General features: G+C 46.4%; 1 long non-coding RNA gene across 1 annotated transcript; it reads left to right on the top strand.

The window, feature by feature from the left end:
* Positions 1-179: 179 nt before the first annotated feature.
* LOC115600971 lies at positions 180-6050 on the top strand. Its single transcript, XR_003989203.1, has 2 exons — positions 180-224; positions 3958-6050. It is a non-coding gene; the product is annotated as an uncharacterized LOC115600971 (long non-coding RNA).
* Positions 6051-6768: the final 718 nt, after the last annotated feature.

Genomic DNA, 6768 nt, shown 5'->3' with positions numbered 1-6768 from the left:
ACCTGTGTGTTACACTAGACTTTTAAGACAAAGGGATTTAAACCTACTTGTTACTTTTAATTATAATAAATTGCTATTAAAGTAAAAGATTCTGTTTACTTTTTTTATTGATTTTCTGGATGAGTAAGTGTTTAAATCCCCCTTATCCCCCTTCCCTGGGCTAAAGTTGGTGGTAGCTCTTCTGCAGCCTTGATCAATGTTGTCTGTGGACAGGATATTCAGAGGTAACTCAGTGGTTTTCACCATCGTTATTGTCATTATAAGGTTTACATTACAAGGATCTGAGATCTTAGTCCCAAAAGTATATTGTACATTAGATGTTTTTTACCTGAGCAGTCCAATCAGTACCTTCAGATCCGTGGGCACTAAGTTTTCAGGATGATAAAGCAGTACAGATGATTAATTAGCACCTCCACATATCAATCCTCCAAGCAAAGAGAAGCAGATGGATTAGATTCAGTTAGTGAAGCAAGTTGAAGGAAACAGCACATAATCTCTGTAAATTTACAGGAAGGATAAAGGTTGGGGTGGGGCAGGGAAGAACTGGATGTGACTGGCCTGTGCTACAATCCTGTGCTTTTCCTGATTCATGCCATGAAACCCCTCTGGGCATCAGGAAGGCATGATCCATTCTGCTAAGAAATGACCAACAAGTCTTAGCTTGGAAGTCCAGTGTCAAGTTGGGCCAAAGTCTTCTGGATGCAGAGGTGAACTTTGTAGCCTGCTTTGAAACATGGTTCCAGTGTTTAGGGAAAAACATGTAATTACATATTTGGTAAGAAGCTATTAAATATGGTTTAAAGTTTGATGGGTACACACTTGCCCTTCCATTTGATGCCTCTGTGCTTGCTGTGGGAAGCTCAGTTAAACACTAAAGAGTCCCTCAGCCAAACCTGCCAGAGTAGATGGCTGTTCTAGAAGGTTGTACAGTTGCAGGTGTAGGCTGGTTTTCTGCTTCTAGCCACCAACCAAATGGACAACTGCCTGTTAGTCACCAGTAGTGGAAATGTTTGTTCAAATGAAACAGAGCAGTAAGTCTCATTATTTCCATTTCATACAATCATAAAATCAAGTAGGTTGGAAAAGTCCTTTAAAATCACCAAGTCCAACCATTACTCCAGGACTGCCAAGGCCACCACTAAACCATGTCACTGAGGGCCTCATCTACATGGTTTTTGAACACTTCTAGGGATGGTGATTCCACCGCTGTCCTGGGCAGCATGTTCCAATGCCTGAGCACCCTCTCTGTGAAGAAATTTTTCCTAACATCCAATCTAACCCTCCCCTGGTGCAGCTTGCGGCCGTTTCCTCTTGTCCTATCGCTTGTTACTTGGGAGAAGAGGCCAGCCACCTCCTTGCTCCATCCTCCTTTCAGGCAGTCCCCCCTTGAGCCTTCTCTTCTCCAGACTAAACACCCCCAGGTCCCTCAGCCGTTCCTCATCACACTTGTGCTCCAGGCCCTTCACCAGCTCCGTTGCCCTTCTCTGGCCCTGCTCCAGGACCTGAATGTCTCTCTTGTAGTGAGGGACTCAGAGCTGAACACAGGGCTTGAGGTGCAGTTTCTTTGAGGTGTAGCATCCCAGTGTGTTGTCCTTTTCCCTGTTGCGGCACTGGGGTTTTGACCTGGGGAAGGAACTGCTAAATTTCATTCCATCTATGATTCCCTCAGCTCAGGGACCTGCAGGTGTTTAGGGCAGAGATAGCGCTGCAGGTGCTGTTCCCATGTGGACAGCACACCATTACACACTGTGTTTTGTAGAGGTGCTTTCTGTAAGCCATGGATTTTGTTCATTCAGGGAGTGAGAAGTCAATCTAAGTAATAAGCTAAATAAATAAACCCACAAAACGTGACAAGCAGAAGGTTAGCATTGAGTTTCCTACACTACAACTTCTTTGTGTTCCGCCGCTCTGTACCACATTGCCTTGGGTAAGAAAGATGTTTGTCACTTCAGTATCTGTATAAAAGTCTATCATAGCTACATTTCTTCCATGCCCAGGTAATCTCTAGATCTTGCCATGAGTACTCCAGTGTTAGTTGACTAGATTAAATCAAAGGGTGCATGGAGTGTGGGGGGAACAAAAAGGGTCCTCTTAACGAAAATTCCTAATTGTCTGATCTACTCTTACTGGTACTGTACGGCCTTGTATGAGGACAGCTAAATATCTTGCTCTCTATGTTTATGCTGGTAATAGGTCAAAGGCACAAGAATGATGAAATCTCTAGAAAATACATCTAGGAGGAAAGGTTGGAGAGACTGGTATTTTGTCTACAGGGTAGACAGAGGAATCACAGAATCATAGACTGGTTTGGGTTGGAAAGGACCTTAAGGCTCATCTAATTCCAACCCCCTGCCATGGGCAGGGACACCTTCCACTAGACCAGGTTGCTCCAAGCTCCATCCAGCCTGGTCCTGAACACTGCCAGGGATGGGGCAGCCGCAGCTTCTCTGGGCAACCTGTGCCAGGGCCTCACCAAGCTCACAGTAAAGAATTTCTTCCTAATGTCTAATCTAAATCTACGCTCTTTTAGTTTAAAACCATTACCCCTTATCTTACCATGACTTGCTTTTATAAAACATCCCTCTCCAAGGGAAGAGAGAGACATGAGGAAGACACGAGTCTTTAAATATGTTGAAAGAGGATTCTATTCCCTGCATTAGATATGACTGAAGGAAGTAACAGTGATCTCAAATTGCAGGAAATTAGATACAGATTAGAAGAGACTTGCTGAAGTGGATTGGAAGAAGATATTATCTGGTGCATTGATGGAACCTCGCTGGGATGCTTCTGAAGTCAGGGACTGGTGTCTGCACAGCTAGCCCTGACTGGGGAAGGGGCAGATGAATGGAAAGGTGGCTACTTTCAAGGCAGCTGGTCCAGGCCTTAATAGACATGGGACCAGAGAACTCCTGATCTGACCAAACCTGTCTTGCTGCTGATGTTTCTGACACACGTCACCTGTATACATCAGACGGCAGACCTGGCTAGCTTACCTTTCCCTGGGAGTTTTGCTGAATAGCAGTGTTATCCCTGGGGTAATGATATGGCTCCACCTTATTTCAGAACACCTTAATTATTATTTACAATAATATTTTATTTTATTACAAAAACTCATTGTTTGTCCCATGTTTTCCAAGAGGAGGATTATTTCTCATGACTAACAGATGCTTAATTGGTGGGAGGGAAAGAGGGGGGGAAAGGAACATAATTGATAATATTGAGTCAATTGCTCGTTGCTGGCAGGTAGCTGATGGGGAACCATGGGTGTATCAGGTGTTACTAATAGCTTGGCTAGAATCTGTTGCATGGAAAGCTGTTCAGTTTCACTGTAGCATATGTTCTGCTTCGCAGGCGAGAATTGTTTTCTCCCCTCTCCCCCTTTCTGCCTTTATTCTGGAAAATTATTTCTTCTTTTACCGAGATGGGGAGGCAGAAGAATCTGAAGATAATCCATGCTGCACTTTACACAGGGCAGTGCCAGCACTCCTGAGTAAATCACCTTTTTCAGGGCAAGGCCTCCTATCACCCTATGTGACATCTCCTTACTCTCCAAAGGTCACACTTTTGCCTTTACTGCCTTCTTCATCAGGTTGCCTGGTGCAGTTGCCTTTGTGCCTGGGCTGTAACAAGGGCCATGATATTCAATTTAATGCAGGATGACCCAAAATAGCTATTATAATAAGCCTCATCAGTGTGCTGGTTTATGACAGTTTATGGTTTATGTTTTCATCCCATTGAGGATCCTCAGCATCCAACCAACCAACATGAAGCTGTTCTAATCTCATTTCTCTTTTCCTTGCAGGTTTTTGTAGCTTTGCTCATTCCCCTTCCACTCTCTTACTGGGGAGCATAATGACCACGGTAAAGATCACAAAGCAAATTTTGATGAATCGCTTGTATATGACAACAGTTCGCACCTGAGTATCCCTTCCAGGCAACCTGTTTTGCACCTCATAGGCCATGCATCAGGAAGGAATGTAGAAATGTGTCTGTTTAAATGGTTAAATTCCTCATGGAGCAACCTGAAGAAGACAGTTCAGTACAGCTCAGTGGTACAGCTCTGTGGTTCTGCCTCCTCCACACACAAGGAGCTGGGCACCCTGGGTCTGCTGCCTTTCCCCAAGAAGGATGAAGGACCTGAAGTTCAGCAACCTTTTGGCTTATGCCTATAAGTTCTTTCAGCAATGCCTCCTGGTTTGATAACTGCAAGTGGAGAATGAAGACAAGAAGCACGGCATCAAAGCAAACCTCCTGTTAGACAGGGCTGTATTTGCACCTGGGAGGCTGGAGAAGAACCTGTGTACTAAGGAGCTATTGCACACAGTTTCAGTCATGGGTGGAGAGACTGGTTTTCTCTGTCGCCGAGGTTGACGGGTGCAAGTCTTTTCTTGATGAAAAACAAGGCATTGCTTTGAACATAATCTCTGTGGCGTTACCCTTTATTTACATACAGGTATTTTGAGCCCCTGGGGTTCTTGTTCTCATGGTTTTGTTCACAGCTCCCACAAGCAAGGATTGTCTCAGTATGAAAAGAAAAGAGAACTCAGTAATTTTATTGCAATTGCAAGAGCCCTACAAAAAAAACCCAACCCACAACATATAAGACACATGATTAAAACCACAGAGACTGGCAACATGGTGCTGGCAAAGCTGCTTCTCTGGAAATCCCATGAACTTCCCACTCCGGGCTCCTAGGCAGACCCCTTCCTGGATTCCGCTCTTTGCTGTTGATTCATTTCACCTTGCTCAGAAGAAACATGCTATTGATAGCACTACTTTTAGATGTTAGATCAGCAGCAGAAGTAGCCACGCTAGCCCAGTCCCAGCAGACCCTTCCCTGTCCTACCTCCTGCTCTGCAGTGGGATGCTGCTCTCACTGATTTGCAGGGGCACTGCAGACACCATGGTAAATCTGGAGCAATGTGGCAGAGGCCAAACATCTCCTCATAAGGCAGGAAATTGCTGGTGTTCTGCTGCCAGGAACAGGAGAAGGAAGTAGGCTGATCTTTACCCTTTGGAGCAGAGGGAGGGACAGAGGGAGCCAGGGGACCATCCCCTGTTCCAGGAAATGCCTAGAAGGACAGCCCCAGGAAGGTATGTTGCCTAGCGAATGGTGGCGAGATCAGGTCCTAACAGAGGCCCATGCTGATCCCATGAGGTGTGTGAGACAGCGAAAAAAGCAAGCCCAGGGTGCAGCTGCAGCCTGGGCGATGGGTCCCAGTGCTGGCAAGCTGATGAAGGGAAGCCACAGAAAGGCAGGACCTGCCCTGCTGCACCCTCAGCACCGCAGAGCAGCTTCGCCCAACACCAGAGAGGCAAGCCGATCCCTGGGGCAAGGGCCGAGCTGAGGAGGTAGCTGGCCCAGCACCCCTGCCAGCCAGTGGGGCTGTTTGTTAGAGGGTGAGTCTTCTCACGCTGTGCTCCTTGATGTGGCTGCAAGGCTCTCCAGTTTCTTTGAGGGCCACCAGCTTCTCAGGGCATCTGTTGCTGCCCTTTTTTGAGCTGCTCCAGACAGAGTGACCTGAGCCCAGCAGGAATGAACTAGTTGCACAGCTCCTCATAAAGGAGCATAGCATCAGCTTGCTTGTGTCCTCCTTGCTTCGGCCCAGGGGAGTGGCTCCAGGATAGCGTTGTTCCTGGTAAAGATGATGGCAGGTAAGCAGAGGTTGCATGGCCCAAGCTGTCCCTGCCGCTATGGGAAGTTTCATGAATAGCCCAGGATGGGTGGGCTCCTCAGGACAGTGCACCTATTCTTGGTGTCTCACCTTACTCCTGTAGGCATTTGCCATAGTTTCTTTTCTAATCTGCTCTTTCTGTGCATTTTACTTAAGTATTTATGATTTCTTGGAGGGGCTATGTCCTATAATCTCTATTGCCCTTGACATCGGGTTTGCTGCTACACAGAAGCATATGGGGGTACTGCCTTAGAGCCAGCCACTTGTCCTTATAGCATGTGAAAAATCACAACAGGTAGACCCTAAACAGTTAAACTTTATTAAGTACCAAAATCTAGTGAAAATAAAATAATCCGAATGGGAAAGGGGAATCAACTTGGGGATTAGTCATTACTGAGTAGGATTTACAGAGGAGTAAAACTAGCGTAAAAATGTAAACTAGCTTTGCATCCACCCACCATACCATGTTTGCTTGCTAAGAAACACCAAGCAAGAACGAGTAGGCACATCATCTGATTTACTGCAGCAAAGGTCCATGGGTCAAAACAATCTAGCAAAAGAATGACATCTCAGACAGCAGATGTACATGCCTGAGCCGGGAAAGACCTACTTAAAAATACAGCACCCACTGGTCCGTTGGCCACTGAGGGGTCATGCAGCCTTTGCCCAGAGCTCTGTCTACAGATCTGTGTATTGCCTGTGTGCAAGAGATGTGCCACAGGGACTGCTGCAATCAAAAATATTTTCCACCCAAAGCTATATTCTTCTCCTTCCTGATGGCACAAGGCAGGTCAGATACTTGCCTACGGACAGTATGAAGCATTGATGAGGTTGTGGACAGATGCGCTACCCCATGGAGGGCTCCTTTCCCTCTGACACAGCCCTTTGCAGTAAGAATGCATATTAAACCCCCTGTGTCCCAACAGCCCTCCATGTCCTCCTCTGACAGCCCTCTCCCGCCAAGCCCCAGCCAATTCCCAACCAATGGCACCACTCTTGCACATGCAAGTGCATGAGGCTTGACGCTGCACAAGGATGATGCTTGTGTCTGGCAGTTTTGGGGATGTTTTTCATCCTTAGTCGTTCAGATTTG

This window comes from Strigops habroptila, chromosome Z (genome assembly GCF_004027225.2).
Source record: "Strigops habroptila isolate Jane chromosome Z, bStrHab1.2.pri, whole genome shotgun sequence".
Lineage (NCBI taxonomy): Eukaryota > Metazoa > Chordata > Aves > Psittaciformes > Psittacidae > Strigops > Strigops habroptila.
Note: the sequence above shows the minus strand (reverse complement) of the source record. Positions and strands in the feature narration are given on the sequence as shown.